Source organism: Miscanthus floridulus, chromosome 17, assembly GCF_019320115.1.
Source record: "Miscanthus floridulus cultivar M001 chromosome 17, ASM1932011v1, whole genome shotgun sequence".
NCBI classification, from domain to species: Eukaryota; Viridiplantae; Streptophyta; class Magnoliopsida; order Poales; family Poaceae; genus Miscanthus; species Miscanthus floridulus.
This window is the reverse complement of record NC_089596.1, coordinates 68,546,270-68,563,768: the sequence shown is the minus strand read 5'-3', so window position 1 is coordinate 68,563,768 and position 17,499 is coordinate 68,546,270. Positions and strand designations below refer to the sequence as shown.

The following is a 17,499-nucleotide window of genomic DNA, read 5'->3' as shown; positions in this document are numbered from 1 at the left end:
TCGCTCGATCCCTTACAGACTGGTGTGTTCAATACAGTGGGGGGCTGTTGTGCTTTTGCCCCGTCAGGACGCCCTGACAACGTGGTACGTGACTATTGAGCCCTGCCATGTCAGTGTGTTGCGTATCAGGGTTAGTGACCTAGGTGGGGGCCGAGCGGTCTCGTCGATGCTGTACCGGCCTTGCTTTCATTTTTTTTTCTTCTCCTTCTTTCCCAGAAAAAGATTTTTTTTCCTTTGCCGAGTATCCTAGATCTGGGCACTCGACAAAGTTTTTTTTTCATTTTTTTCTTCTCCTTCTTTCCTAGAAAAAAGATTTTATTTCTTTACTGAGTGTCAAAAAAAAAACACTCGGCAAACCTCCTCTTTACCGAGTGTTTTTTTGCTGAGTGTTTTTAGGGAAGCACTCGGCAAAGAACTTGTTTGCCGAGTGCCCGATAGAATACACTCGGCAAACATAAAAACACTCAGCAAATTTGACATTTTCGGTAGTGATTAGATAGTGCCTAGTGGGGAGGGGTAACCAAGTTGCATGGCCCGTATCGGTTCATGGTGTGATCGATTGTGGCTGTGTCCAACCAAATGCCAGCCAATGTCATTATGGTCCAAAAGATCCAAACGAAACAACACCTTAAGTATACAAGGGATCCTAGAATACTTACACGTCTAGGAGTTGGTCGGGGATTTTCCCTCACTGAGGAGTGAGGAACATAATAGGTTCTACCGTTCAAGTAGAAATGATCTGGTGATGCAAATTATTCCGCCTACTCTCTCCTCCATGGTTTTGCTATTAACCTGTTCTATAGAGGGAATGCTGGAAAGGGGGGCCAACAAATGCGGCTTGTTCATTTGGTGGTGCTTCACAACCGGTCTAAACTTCAGAAAGGTTGTAGAGGTGTGGCCTTTCGAACTATGCGATGTGTGCGTTCTGTTTGCAGCTACCAGAACTGCTCGACCACATGTTGATTACTTGTGTTCACCTAGAAAACATGGTTCAAAGTCCTCTGGAGGTTCAGTTATTGTGGCGTCTAAAACACCTTCCACCCAAGACTATTTAATCGCACTGCATGGTGGCTAACTTTGCATAGCTAGACAAATCCAACATAAGGAGATAGAAAGACATTTGACTTCGTAGTTCTTCTAATCAATTGGAGTTTGTGGAATGCAATAATGCTCTGATTTTCAGAGGTTAGGCTATGCAATCCTATAGGTGCTGGCGGCAAGAATCATGGCGAAAGCAATGCATTGGCACAGGGCAGGTGGTGGTGGCAGCCTTGCCCAATGGCGTACAATAGCTAGCTGGACAACGACTCTTAGTTTTCCATGCATGTTTTCATTTCATTTAGTGTTCCTTCTTGCCTTTGTGTTCTTTGTAGTTGTTGAAGCTTGGGTTGGTTGGGTCGTTAGCCTTTGATGTAATGATCTAGTACTGATATTTCTTGTAGCGTGTGCACATTCTCAAAAAATAAAAAGCATCAAAGAGGCTGATGCAATTAATATCTGGACTGGAACAAACTATCATGTTTCTATGAGTAAGTAGTACATATATTCGAGGCTCCTTGCATGCAATAGCCCGTTGATCAAGCTGGATGTATCCGCATCATATATGCACTAATTAACACACAAAGATATATCAAATACATTTGCAGTTCCATAACATTCTTTCAATCAACATTTGCACTACCTCATTGGGCTCATAGTTCATGGACATTATTCTCTGATAGTTACCTCTAATGATCCACTGTTAAACACTAGATATCAGTTGCATCACTGCATGTACATTTACATTGATGAGAAGAGAACATGTTCAGCAAAACAATGGGACGATGTACAATAGTACAAGAACAGATTTCTACTAGGTACAACATTTGGATGGACAGATGCACATTTTACCTTAGCAGGAGATAATTTAAACTCATGTCAAGCTTAAACAGAATTTTGTCTAGTCGACGAATATGATGCTGCAAGGAGCGCAGCCCCAATCCCTGAACCCTCCTCCATAACTCTAAGACTAACTGTGGAGGCGATCTCATCCCCTAGGATCTCATCCACTGCTTCGTTCAGATACTCCCTAAAGATAGAATAGCCTTGGTAGAGACCACCTTCAATCGCGACAACCGATTTCTTTGGCTCACCTCTTATCTTTCGAACAAAGGTGGTGCCACAAAGAGTTCCATCACGACCAATTTTTTGTAGTATTGCAACAATCCCAGCAGCTGCTAGACTGGCGGCTCTTCGGGTGACAATGTCACATATTCTAACAACAAGTCTTCGAGTCTTCAGTGGAACATCTTGTATCTGTAAGGAGAATGATGTAGTTGATGAGATCATTGTCTGATTAAAGTATACCATATTAACATATAAACATTGTTTCATATATATGAGCCAAGTAGCAGTGACAACTAACCTTCAGATGTTCTTCGAGCACCCTACCAACTACTCTAAGATCTAGGGAATCATCCTCACGAATAGCAGCTAGAGAAGGTGTACTGGATGGCAGGAATAGAGAGATGTCAAGCCAATTTCACAACAAAAGGATCAGAACAAAAGTAAAACAATAGAGCAAAGTGGAACATATTGGGGAAGCTTATCGATAAAACAATGTATCAGATTTAGTGTAAAGATTAGGCATACTGCATCGATTTTATATTTCAATAGCAACTAGCAGTATGAAACTATTAACAAAGAAGAATCATATTGGAATATAACACCCTAAAATTTGCTCCTTTGAAAATAGAGTTAAAATGATTTATTTATGAATTTTTGGTGCACATGAAAATATAGGAAAATAAATTTTTTCATTAAGTTAAAATTTGTCATAAGGTAGCAACATGTTTGTGCATACATACCGGTGCATTTGTTTCATTGAATTGTGTGGATTTGATTCAAATTGAAAACATTCAAAATGCTTTTGAAAAATAAATTAAAAATGGCTATATAAATTTTATTTTCGAAAGCCTACTTAAAATTTTCTATTTTTATTTGAATTGAAAAGAATATTTGAATTAATATTTAACTTGATTTGGTTCAAAGAAATTTAAACCATATTTGATTTGGGATTTGAAATAAGAAAAGAAATAGAAAAGGAAAAGCAAAAGAATAAAACCCCCTCTCTCCCCTCTCTATCTTCAGCCCATACGCCCGCAGCAACCCAGCTGCACAGGCCCAGCGCTTCTTTCCTTTCCCTCCTGGACCCGGCCTAGTCTCCCTTCGCTCCGCTCATTCGAGCCAGAAGGCCCAAGCTGAAGACCGTAGCCCACCCGCGCTCTCTCTCTTCTCTTTGGCAAGCGGCCCAGCGTCGCCGCGCCTCCTCCCTCCCTTGCTCCATCCCACTGACACAGCGACCCCATGCCCTTCCCTCGCTACCAAACCCGGGCCGCCCTGTCAGTTCTTTCCCCTTTCTTCCACCTCGTGCCCGAACGGGACTTCGCCGAGGAATCTGCGCCCACGCCGTCTCCTTTCGTTGCTGTGCCTCCCAAGCTGCCCGGCCCTTAAATAGAGAGCCTCCACGCCCGTGCCGTCCCCCACCGAGCCCTGGAGCAAGCGGCGCCGTCTCTCTATTCCGATTCGAGCCGCAGCGCCGCAGGAGATCCTCTGCTGACCGGTTCGCCGCTACGTCGTCTCGTTGACTCGCCGAGCCACCTACCTGGCTTTGCGTAAAGGTGAGGAAGCATTGAGTGCCGCCCGTGCACTACGTTAGCGCCGTCGCGAGAGCCACCACCTCGTTGGGCTCCGCACCCGCCTTGTTCTTTCTCCGCCGCCGAGGTAGCCCGAGGTGAGTCTGCTGTCGCCCCCTCTCTTCCCTTGTCTCCGGTTCGTCAAACCGTGGCTCGTAGGACCTTTTACGTGAACTCCGACGAGGCCGTGCTCACCCGGCCATGGCGCCGCCGCCTAGAAATTGCACGCCGGCGACCTCTTCTTCCCCTCTCACTCTCGGCCGTCCATCTAGAGATCTATGGCTCTGATTAGAAGATACCGATTCGCAGACATGTTTGCTAAAGCGTCCCTCGGTTTCTTCAAAATAGAACCCGCAGTCCAAAGCGCAATCACATATTACGTTTTCTTCTTTGGAAAGCATAGTTTCATCGGTTTAGATCCAAAATACGTTTTCACTTATTTACAGATTTGCCACTAATCTTGTTTTAGCCATAAAATCTCCGTTTTAACTCCGATTTGATCCATTCAACTTGCGTTAGGTTCATAATTTCATAATCTACATGATTATACTATTGTTAGATATGTTCTCAACTTTTAAAATTCGAGGTTAGATTTAATCTATTATTTTATTAAAGGAAATCTTGTTTAATTCATATCTTCTATGTTTTTGCTCTGATTTGATCTATTCAAGTTACGTTAGATTCATAGCGATGAGATCTACGCATTAGTAACAGTGTTTATTATATTACTATTTCTAAAATATCATGGTTTAAATCATATCTTGATTAATAATGATGCAACTGGATTTTATAAATACAATATGATTTGTTTTACTTTAGTTTTATAATTCAAATCTAAAATTGACTTAATTCAATCTATATTATTTATAAAATATCTTATATATATGAATTTATATAGTTAAAATAAATGAAGCCTATAATTTTCTTTTCCACGTATAATGCAAATCTCTCGATAGTTGTATCTTTTCAACCGTAGCTTCGATTAGAGTGCTTCTCGCGATTGTGTATTCGTAGCGATGCGTAGAATCGTGTTTTAAACTCTTTTACTTATTTTTCTATGATTGGTGTACTATTCTGATTTAGTTATACTGTTTGCTTCATGTATGATTGTATGGATGCTTGTGTGGTGCTTTATGATTACGTCTAGTTGGTGAAATATACGTGGTGACCAAGAAGAAGAACGTTGAAGATTAAAGCTTACCAAAGGATCAGTGTTTTAAGGCAAATATAGCATGGGATCTTCCTTGTTGTCCTATACACCTTTAATCATTTAATTCATACTGCATGTGTCTACCTTGACTACCACTAAGGATTTTCTAGTAATTTGTACTTGTACCTTGATGCCTTTGGGTTATTGCATTGGGTAGCTTTACTTGTGCTCAACTACAACCATGATCTAGTAACTTGACTAATGGTATATGCAATAAACACTAAAATATGTTTTTTAGCAATATGGAAACAGGGGGCTAGAGTGTTTAGCTACTTTCTAAATGCTCTAGATTTCTCTCCCTAAGGACTTATCTATAAGTGATCATCCAGGACTTACAGTACAGCTGTGAGGGCTACATGGCTCTAGCTTTAGCTCAGTATGAGGACCTTTTTCTAGCTTGTTAGATGTTACCTTTATGGTGCAAGAGGGGCTCTAGTTTGTATGATCTCGGCCAGCTAAGAGGGTGTACTTTGGTTTCTTTGTATTTTGTTAGTCACTCCTTGGAGGGGGTTCATGCTTACTGATGGGGAAACCTTAGCGGCCATAACTTGTTAGACGAACCTTTGAAAGGCTTCATAGTGAACCCTACCAACCTTCCTTCGTAGTGGGTCAAGAGGCTCACGACCTCGGGCGAAAGGGTAAATCACGACTCACAGTGAAAGTGTACAACCTCTGCAGAGTGTAAAACTGGTATATCAGTCATGCTTATGGTCACGAGCGGTCTTGGAACATTTACAGAATAGATAATCACTAATGGTTAATGATGATGAACATGGATGATACTGATGATGAATATGCTCATTAATGAATACTGTTTATGCTATTCATTATTCATGTTTACTTGATCATGTGTTTATATGGGCTTGAGATAAACTTGTTGCTACTCCTATGCTAAAATTGTGACCATTAAAAGCTAATTGCAGTTAAACCAGTGTCAGCCTTTTGAGCCTCATGAACCTCATGTTATATTTATTGAGTACGACATGTACTTACACTTGTTTTATTTTACACATTTTTGGAAAAATCCCGGATGGGTACCAGATTGCGAGAGTTAGGAGAAATTAGGCTTGTGATCAACCAGTCAGTTATCCCTATGGAATTGGAGTCTTCGCCTGAAGATCGGAGTTGTCTTTCTGCTATATATACTCTGAGGTTATAATATTTATACTAATACACTATGTATTTAAGCATTGTCTTTTGATATTATCCTTATTTATAGCTATATGTGAGATTTGACTTCCTAGGCTCACATATGGTGTGTATCTAGTTTTGTTCTTAAAACCGGGTGCTACAAAGTGGTTTCAGAGCAATGCTAACTGTAGGACAAAAGCCTAGTAGAAACTGGTCATTCTAATGTTTAGAAGTTGCTGCAAAAACCCTTGCTCTATGAACCTTGATATTTTCTTCTCTACTATATCTCTACCCTTGCTATTTATCTCTACCTTGGTGCTTATTTTGAAGTCTTTGTTCTCATCTCCACTCTTTGATTTGATATGCTTTTAGAACAGTTTCTCACCACCTTTTTGCGTAATCTGAAGATGAGTCTTAGGATTGTTACCCCTAGTACAATGAGAACGATAGTATCGCAAGTTGAGTCAATTATTGAGTTGTGCATCTTTATTGCTTTGTTGAATTGTCATTATGCTTATGATTATTTTGAATCTTTGTAATGATTGCAATGATCTTATTGGGTGTTCCCACAATTTCATTTAGCTTATAGGCCTAAGGTATAAGGATTAGTGAAATAAATAGTTGGGATATGGTTTTCTCCTGTTTCCTTTATCTTGTCTTCTTAGAGCAGACTGTACTCTTCAGCTTAGATCTCTAATCTTGGATGACAAAAAATCATGAGAAAATTCTGGACAATAGTATACTTCAGTATCTTTCTCTGAATGTAAGAATCAGCTTGATAGCTATTTTGGTTATGGAGATACGAAAATCACAAGGCGATGCATCTATGCTGTTTGGAATCTAGAGTAGTTTCTGATGTACACTATTTTCGACCAAGTTAACTGTAGAATTTGGAAAAGTGTTCTATAAGGAAGTTGTGGAGAATTTTATAAGCTTTCCAACGGTATAAACTACAACTTCATTGGATTAACAGAATGAGAGTTACAACTATTTTACTGCACTGCTATTTTTTATCTCGTGAGGAATTTTAGATTTCTTGTTCTTGCCCATACACAAGAGTATCATTGGGGTGTTAGAACGTCTTGATTATAGTTAGATCATCTGGAAGATGGTGCAAGCTACCCTTTTTGTGTCCCCTAGTTGATCTTTTCATAAGGGGGTAGCTAAGTTGAAGGATTTGTAAGATAAAGTTTCTTACATTCTAGCGCTTCGTTTGGAAGTATTAGTTATCTCTAGGGTTTGGTGTTCTCTTGTCTCAATTGCCATCAATCCTATCTTGTCATCACTTGAAGCTACAATTAAGGATGTTATGAACGACTGAGTTCTAATTCATACATGTTGAAAACAGATGGTTGCTACTAGGAGAAGTGCTTTACAAGGTGCTAGAAGGAATCCTACCAATTCTAGTCCACCGCCATCCAATTCCTCATCTATAGAGCAAGCTTTGATGATGCAGACTCAGTTATTACAGACTATTGCTCAAAGTGTGTTGAATAAACCACATCAAGAGCCACCTATTGATAAGCGTAGTGATTTTATGAAGGGACATCCACCGATATTCTCTCATACAAGCAAACCATTAGAAGCTGATGACTGGCTTAGAGCTGTGGAGCGACAATTGGACAAAGCTCAGTGTGATTACCCTAAAAAGGTGCTTTATGCTTCTGGTCAACTGAAAGGAACTGCCCAAGATTGGTGGGAGTCATTTGAGTATGGGTGTCCCAACAATGCTCCTGCTATCACCTGGTAGGAGTTCAAGGATAATTTCAGATCCTATCATTTCCCATTAGGTGAGGTAGAACTTAAGCAAGAAGAGTTCCTCAAATTGAAGCAAGGATCTATGTCAGTGTATGAGTATCGTAACCGGTTCACTCAATTGTCATGCTAAAAAGCAAAAACACTTTTTGAAAAGACTGAATGATGGTTTGCAACTACAGCTGATGACCGTGGTATATGCTGACTATCAAACATTGGTGGACAGAGCAATTGTAATTGAGAACAAGCATCGAGAGATGGAAGAGAAGAAGAGAAAACGTGACCTTCAACGCCAGTTAAGAAATACTCGTCTCCATTTCGCTACACAACCAGAAAATCAGTCATACCCTATGGATCTGCTTGGAAGCAATGATCAAGATCAGTATCATCAACCGAATAATGAAGTGCAGCATTTTAGTTCTCAAGAGCCATGTCTGTCATCTCCCACTATCACCTTGATAACGACAAATATTTCTACTAGTAAGGAAGGTTATGATTGTGGTGAGATTGAACACTATAAGAACGGTTGTTTTGAGAAGTTTGACGAGAGTAATCAAAGCCAGAATCAACAATAGCAGGAGTCAGAACAAAACGTCCATAAGGAGCAGGTGCAAAGCAATAAGCTAAAGTGAAACTACGTTCAAGGCTAGTTGAACAATGTGGATCTGATTACCATTCATGGAGCTAAGGAGGTTGTTTATGGTTTGATTGCAGTAAGCTCAGACACTGCTATGGTGTTATTTGACCCTAGTGCTTCACATTCATTTATCTCTAGGGAATATGTGGAAGAACATAAGATAACTATGCTTCCGATGAGGAAATCCCTAATAGTTAACTCTCTAGGAGGAGAAAAGAAGGCAAACCGTATATGCTCAAAAGTTAATCTTAACATAAAAGGGAAGAACTTCGAGGCAAACCTTATAGTCTTGGAGTTAATGGACATTGATGTTATTCTTGAAAATGGATGGTTATCTGCTTGCAAAGGAGTGATTAAGTATGCCCAGCATTCGGTGCTTCTAACCACACCATCAGGAGAAAGAATTGAGTATGAGGGTATTCAACCTGCACCTGAGGAATATGAGAATGACCTATTAGAAGGTACATCCTATGAGGATAGTAATGTGGACTGTGAGTTTTCAGATGTTAGTGTGAAGGAGCAAACACCGTTGGAGGACCTCAATACGAGAGACGATCATGCTTACTTAGATTAGCCAACTAGGATCTTAGAATGGCTCTTAATGAAAGATATAACTTGAAAAAAATGAGGATCGAATAAAGGCAGAGTATCCATATCTCTTTTATCACTATCTTCCGAATCTCGGGGACGAGATTCATCTTAAGGGGGTAGAATTGTAACACCCTAAAATTTGCTCCTTTGAAAATAGAGTTAAAATGATTTATTTATGAATTTTTGGTGCACATGAAAATATAGGAAAATAAAATTTTTTATTAAATTAAAATTCATCATAAGTTAGCAACATGTTTGTGCATACATGCCGGTGCATTTGTTTCATTGAATTGTGTGGATTTGATTCAAATTGAAAGCATTCAAAATGCTTTTGAAAAATAAATTAAAAATGGCTTTGAAATAAAAGAGAATTGGGAAATGAAGGAATTTAAAAAAATTATAAATTTTATTTTTGAAAGCCTACTAAAATTTTCCATTTTTATTTGAATTGAAAAGAATATTTTAATTAATATTTAACATGATTTGGTTCAAAGAAATTTAAACCATATTTGAAATGGGATTTGAAATAAGAAAAGAAATAGAAAAGGAAAAGAATAAAACCCCCTCTCTCCCCTCTCCGTCTTCAGCCCATACGCCCGTGGCAGCCCAGCTGCATAGGCCTAGCACTTCTTTCCTTTCCCTCCTGGCCCCGGCCTAGTCTCCCTTCGCTCCCGCTCATTCGCGCCCAAAGGCACAAGCCGAAGACCACAGCCCACCCGTGCTCTCTCTCTTCCCTTTGGCAAGCGGCCCAGCATCACCGTGTCTCCTCCCTCCCTTGCTCCATCCTACTGACACAGCGACCCCATGCCCTTCCCTCGCTGCCACCCCGGGCCGCCCTGTTAGTTCTTTCCCCTTTCTTCCACCTCGTGCCCGAACGGGACTTCGCCGAGGAATCCACGCCCACGCCATCTCCTTCCGTTGCCATGCCTCCCAAGCTGCCCAGCCCTTAAATAGAGAGCCTCCACGCCCGTGCTATTCCCCACCAAGCCCTGGAGCAAGCCGTGCCGTCTCTCTATTCCGATTCGAGCCGCAGCGCCGCAGGAGATCCGCCGCCGACCGGTTCGCCGCTACGTCGTCTCGTCGACTCACCAAGCCATGTACCTGGCTTTGTGTAAAGGTGAGGAAGTAGTGAGTGCACCCGTGCACTACGTCAGCGCCGTCGTAATAGCTGCCACCTCATCGGGCCCCGCACCCACCTTGTTCTTTCTCCATCGCCGAGGTAGCCCGAGGTGAGTCCGTCGTCGCCCCCTCTCTCTCCCCTTGTCTCCGGTTCGTCAAACCGTGGCTCGTAGGACCTTTTACGTGAACTCCGACGAGGCCGTGCTCACCCGGCCATGGCGCCACCGCCTGGAAACTGCACGCCGGCGACCTCTTCTTCCGCTCACTCTCGGCCGTCCATCTGGAGATCTAAGGCTCTGATTAGAAGATACCGGTTCGCAGACATTTTTGCTAAAGTGTCCCTCGGTTTCTTCAAAATAGAACCCACGGTCCAAAGCGCAATCACAGATTACATTTTCTTCTTTGGAAAGCGTAGTTTCGTCGGTTTAGATCCAAAATGCGTTTTCACTTATTTACAGATTTGCCACTGATCTTGTTTTAGCCATAAAATTTCCGTTTTAACTCCGATTTGATCCGTTTAACTTGCGTTAGGTTTGTAATTTCATAATCTACATGTTCATACTACTGTTAGATATGTTTTCAACTTTTAAAATTTGAGGTTAGATTTAATCTATTATTTTTATTAAAGGAAATCTTATTTAATTCATATCTTTTACGTTTTAGCTCTGATTTGACCTGTTCAAGTTGTGTTAGATTCATAGCGATGAGATCTACGCGTTTGTAACATTGTTTATTATATTACTATTTCTGAAATGTCATGGTTTAAATCATATCTTGATTAATAATTATGCATCTGGATTTTATAAATAAAATATGATTTGTTTTACTTTAGTTTTATAATTCAAATCTAAAATTGACTTAATTAAATCTATATTGTTTATAAAATATCTTATATATATGAATTTATATAGTTAAAACAAATGAAGCCTATAGTTTTCTTTTCCACGTATAAAGCAAATCTCTCGGTAGTTGTATCTTTTCAACCGTAGCTCTGATTAGAGTGCTTCTCGTGACTGTGTGTTCATAGCAATGCGTAGAATCGTGTTTCAAACTCTTTTACTTATTTTTATATGATTAGTGTACTGTTCTGATTTAGTTCTATTGTTTGCTTCGTATATGATTGTATGGATGCTTGTGTGGTGCTTTATGATTACGTCTAGTCGGTGAGATATACGTGGTGACCAAGAAGAAGAAGAACATTGAAGATTAAAGCTTACCGAAGGATCGGTATTTTAAGGCAAGTATAGCATGGGATCTTCCTTGTTGTCCTATACATCTTTAACCATTTAATTCATACTGCATGTGTCTACCTTAACTACCACTAAGGATTTCCTACTAATTTGTACTTATACCTTGATGCCTTTGGGTTATTGCATTAGGTAGCTTTGCTAGTGCTTGACTACAACCATAATCTAGTAACTTGAATAATGGTATATGCAATAAACACTAAAAGTTGTTTTTTAGCAACATGGAAACAGAGGGCTGGAGTATTTAGCTACTTTCTAAATACTCTAGATTTCTCTCCCTAAGGACTTATCTGTAAGTGATCATTCGGGACTTACAGTACAACTGTGAGGGCTATATGGATCTGGCTTTAGCTCAGTATGAGGATCTTTTCTAGCTTGTTAGAGGTTACCTTTATGGCACAAGATGGGCTCCGGTTTGTATGATCTGGGCCTGCCAAGAGGGTGCACTTTGGTTTCTTTGTATTTTGTTAGTCACTCCTTGGAGGGGGTTCATGCTTACTGATGGGGAATCCTTAGCGGCCCTAACTTGTTAGACGAACCTTTGAAAGGCTTCATAGTGAACCCTACGGACCTTCCTTGGTAGTAGGTCAAGAGGCTCGGGACCTCGGGCGAAAGAATAAATCACGACTCACAGTAAAAGTGTACAATCTCTGCAGAGTGTAAAACTGGTATATCAGCCGTGCTCACGGTCACGAGTGGCCTTAAACATTTATAGAATAGATGATCGCTAATGGTTAATGATGATGAACACGGATGATACTGATGATGAACATGCTCATTAATGAATACTGTTTATGCTATTCATTATTCATGTTTACCTGATCATGTGTTTATATGGGCTTGAGATAAATTTGTTGCTACTCCTATGCTAAAATTGTGACCATTAAAAGCTAATCACAGTTAAAATAGTGTCAGCCTTTTGAGCCTCATGGACCCCATGTTATATTTATTGAGTACGACATGTACTTACGCTTGTTTTATTTTACACATTTTTGGAAAAATCCCAGATTGGTACCAGATTGCTAGAGTTAGGAGGAATTAGGCTTGTGATCAACCAGTCAGTTGTCCCTATGGAATTGGAGTCTTCGCCTGAGGATCGGAGTTGTCTTTCCGCTATCTATAATCTGAGGTTATAATATTTATACTAATACGATATGTATTTAAGCATTGTCTTTTGATATTACCCTTATTTCTAGCTATATGTGAGATTTGACTTCCTAGGTTCACATATGGTGTGTATCTGGTTTTGTTCTTAAAATCGTGTGCTACAAAATATAACTTTGTAAGATCACAATATAACTAGAAAAATACAAGTACCTGAATATGAAAGGGGTAGATAAGCAATTCACAGAAGAACCAAATAAATCTGATTCTTGAGCCATTCTTTGGAATACCAATCTTGCAATTTCCCCAAGATACACACCAGAGATCATTTTTCTCAAAAGCCTATATATGCATCCAAGGTGCCAGTTTCAGATTCATTAACACAAGCCTCTTTAGCTTGATTTTCACAAACAATGCCACAATGGAAAAGCTTTAATAAATTCTTACTTGGTCATAGTGATTGCGTTCTGCTTCACTGGAACATATGTCATAAGGAGTTAATGGTATTTGCGGAGACCGGAAACTACCCCATTCTACATTGACAACCTAATGAATAGAGCATATAAATTAATAGTATAAGCTACAATAATATTTTCACATTGAAAATTTATCAAATCACATTAAAGAATACAAATAAAGAAGATAATACAAAACAATATTACCGTTAGGTCGGAATCGGTAAGAAGACCCCAACATTTTGCGATAGCAGCATTGCGTTCAATATAGGAAGCATTGTTACCGGCTCCTACAATCACTGCAGCAACTGTATCCTCATCATAATAGTGCCCCATGGCCAATGTACCCACAGCATTGTTCACCTATTTTGTAGTAGCAGATGAAATTAAAGAAAGATATGATGAGTATATTATTATATACTTTAGTGAATAATAAACTGCATGTGACAGACTTGAAAAGCAAATTTGCTATACTCAATCAGGAAGCACATATTTATTCATTAATTACAAGATATAAGATTATTATAAGATTATGTTTGCAGTTCACAAAATCTGGAACTAAATGTCCATTTTTTAGTATCATACAACATGCAAAGATCTAGATCCAACACTGGTATTTATTTGAGCATAGATACATAGAATTGGTTGTAATATATATCTTTATTATTTAAAAGCAAGCCACAATCATGTCCATGGAGACAACAATGAAAAACAATAATCTCATATCATTTTCGTCTGTTGCACACACTAGAAAACAGTAGTACATATGTGTTTAAGCAGTTGTTATCAAAATATTTACATCATAGACAATTCTCATACATGAAAGATTATCTGGTAGAATTTTTAGATAGAACAGATAATATTTCAATATGTTCCAGATAAGAAGGCTAACTAAGACAGCACATGCATACAACAGAGATAAACGATGGAACCAATCAAGTAGGACTTTTTTTATAAATGGAATTAATTTTCTGAATCTGAATACAAACTAACTCGTAGCAGCAATGTTTTAAATATCCATATGTCATTTAGCCGAGGGCCCCTCACAAGCACAGAAAACTTATCTAAGGCGGTAAAAAATCAGACTAATAGCAAAGCTAAATGAGACTATAGCGGGATGTAGCCACTAAAAATTATACATGAAGCATCCTGCCTCAAACCACTATATCCAGAGATTGAAAACCTAGTTGCACAGCAGAAGTAGTTAGGAACATACCAATGCAGTGACCTGCAAATTTAGTCTATTCCTAACAAGGGCTTCATTCAAGCATTGAGCAACATCTTTTCCAACCTAGTATTGCAAAAAAGTTCAAACAAGCTAGTGAGAAAAAGAAAATTATAATCTCAGCTGTAATCACAAAGGCAACCAAGCAATACTTCTTTTCTATGTGCTTCATCTATCGAGAAAGAAAGATAGAATTTAATTGCATAAGGCTACTAATAAGGTAGTCTAAGGATTGCATATCAAGTTATTATCAGCATGCAACAAGATACTATCAACATATAATGTATATATACCAACAAGACATTAGTAGCATGATATCATGTCTCAATTTGAAACATCATCTCTAAAAGAAAGATTCAGCTATTTGAATGGAAACTTCACTTCAACCCATAACAAAAAGAAGAATAATTGAAGGAACAACTTTGTAACTTACAGCCTCTTCAATTGAAAATTCCTTAGTCCACCTAATTAATGATCCTGAGGATATGGAAACTTGTCGGACAGGGAAGGAAAATGTAAAACCATGTGCCCTTCCCTCATCGCCCCCACCCTCTCTTTCAATAAAGTTCTTTAATGCCAAGGCAATTAGATTGAATAAATCCTAAACAAAGAGTTACATTAGTATTAGGAACAATATAGATCTTGCAAAGGAACTGAAATAAAATGATAATAGTTACCTCGCTTGTACCCTTGGTCAAGTCTTCTGGAATAGGTCGATGCTCAACTTTTTTATTGATAACCATAGATCCTGAACCAAGCTCTAGTTTCATGACTCTAAAGCTTGTCCCCCCAAGATCAACAGAGCAATAGATGCCTTCCTCACTCCTGCTCATCACATGTATATATGAATAACTGTATCTGATCAACAAATCAAGCAACAAAAGATCCATATGCTAAAAATCATGTCATATAAGACTCGATTAAGTTGCCAATTGGACATCTCGATTCAAAGAAAAGTAGGCATTAACATAGACATTCTATGCAGCTAATAAAATGCAACATCCTGCTGCATCAAATTGCCTGAAATGTTTTAAGAGGCAAAACATCGTCACTCTATATATAGTGTCGACTCAGACACTGCCTTCAGAAAAAGATTTCGACCAATTTTATAGAAAGTTTCATAATTTTCACAGAAAATTAGTCCCACAACAATTGTGTCGTACTGCAAGATGAACCAACATGCAAGATGACAACCGACTCGAAAGTTTGCTGTGTTACGGAGTTCTTGTCAGTCGTGAGCATCATATGGACCATTTTTTTTTCGAGGATCATAAGCACCAAATAATGTTTGCTCGTGGCCGTGACTTTTTGAAGATACAGAGAAAAGAACAACAAATGCGGATAAATTGGGGCCAATAAAGAATGAACCAGGTTAAGATTGCATTCTCGCAAGCAGAAACTTCGCAAATTAGCAATTGCAAATTCATTTCATTTGGCTAGAACCCTAGCATGAAGCCATGAACCCTCCCATGCATGAACACCACGAAAACACTGAAGCAGACCGAGAAAGAGAACCAACAAGGAAAGCGCAGGCGTTGGCACGACCGTTACCCACTTACCCGTCGGGTAGCGCGTCGACGCAGGTGAGCAACATCCGGACCATGCTGGCGCCCTCGGACGCGAGCCCCGCGAACATCTCGACGGACAGGGAGTTGACGATCCGCTGCAGCCGCTCCGTGGGCGTGGCGCAATCCTCCTCGAACCCGTGCAAGCCACAGCTCTGCTCCACCGAGACCGCGCCACCGCCCGCCTTGCCACCAGGGTCGTCGCCACCGTACACGTCACCGCCGCCACGCAGCCCAAGGCCACGCTCAACCACTGCGCCTTCCCCATCGACACTATCAGAGATGGCTTCTTTGCCGAGTGTTCTAGACTTTACCGAGTGTGTTTTATCGGACACTCGGCAAAGAGGCTGTTTGCCGAGTGCCAGCGAGAAAGCACTCGACAAACAATTGACATTCGGCAAAGAGGTGGTTTGCCGAGTGCCGAGAACTCGGCAAACAATAACACTCGGCAAAGAGGTGGTTTGCCGAGTGTCTTATCCTGACACTCAGTAAAGAGGCTCTTTTGCCGAGTATTTTTTTTTTGACACTCGGTAAACCATATTTTTTTTTATTTTTGACCTCCAAATTTTTTCTACGGTCCCCATACAATACCTGGTACTCCATGTTCCAATGTGGCACATTTCTCGGGCTTTTTCTATATTTCTTTAATTTATTTCATTTAATTGAATTTTCTTGGATAATTCAAATTATAACCGTTAGTCATTCGAATAATGAAAAACATGAATGGAAAAATAATATTCATGTTATTTAGTATAATGTGAGGCCGTATGTAGGAACATACCACTAATTTCGAACATCTTATTTACGAAACATGACTACGAACTTGCGGTCGAGTTGTTTTTAAATTCTATAAAAGCAAATAAAGTCCAAAAATCATGAAACTTATCAAGATGTCATGATATCATATGTGGAGGATGTGATAAAAAATTGAGGAGGTTTCGTGCAAGTTTATCATGTACGATGCTTACCACCTCGTCGCCCTCTTCATGAAATCATGAAACTTCTTCGGAGATTCTTCGGTTTGCAAGCATCGTACGTGATAACTTGCGCGAAACATTCGTAGTTTTCTATCACAACCTCCATATATGATATCATGACATCTTGACAAGTTTCATGATTTTCGGACTTCGTTTGCTTTTTATAGAATTTAAAAACAACTCGACCGCAAGTTCGTGGTCATGTTTCGTGAACAAGATGTTCGAAATTGGTGATCTGTTCCTAGATACGGCCTCACATTATACTAAATAACATGAATATTATTTTTCCATTCATTTTTTTGATTATTCGAATGACTAGCAGTTATAATTTGAATTATCCAAGAAAATTCAATGAAATGAAATAAATTAAAGAAATATAGAAAAAGTCCGAGAAATGTGCCACATTGGAACATGGAGTACCAGGTATTGTATGAGGACTGCAGAAAAAGTTTGGAGGTCAAAAGTGAAAAAAATATGGTTTGCCGAGTGTCACACTCGGCAAAGGAGCCTATTTGCCGAGTGTCAGGATAAGACACTCGGCAAAGATTTTTTAAATTTTTTTTTAAAAACCCCTCTTTGCCGAGTGCCAAGCCAGGTGGCACTCGGCAAATAATTAAAAAAAATTAAAAAACCTTTGCCGAGTGCTAGATCGGGGGCACTCGACAAAGATTTAAAAAAATTAAAAAAAACCTTTGCCGAGTGCCAGATCGGGGGCACTCGGCAAAGGGGGAATTTAACCCTGCCGGCTGGGCCAGCCCACACACAACCCACACACGCACGCGCTAGCGCCGCCGCCACCTGCGCCAGCG

The 17,499-nt window shown here is 39.7% G+C and overlaps 1 pseudogene; it reads right to left on the bottom strand.

The window, feature by feature from the left end:
• Positions 1 to 1,923: 1,923 nt before the first annotated feature.
• Positions 1,924 to 15,981, bottom strand: LOC136519113 (hexokinase-10-like; annotated as a pseudogene).
• Positions 15,982 to 17,499: the final 1,518 nt, after the last annotated feature.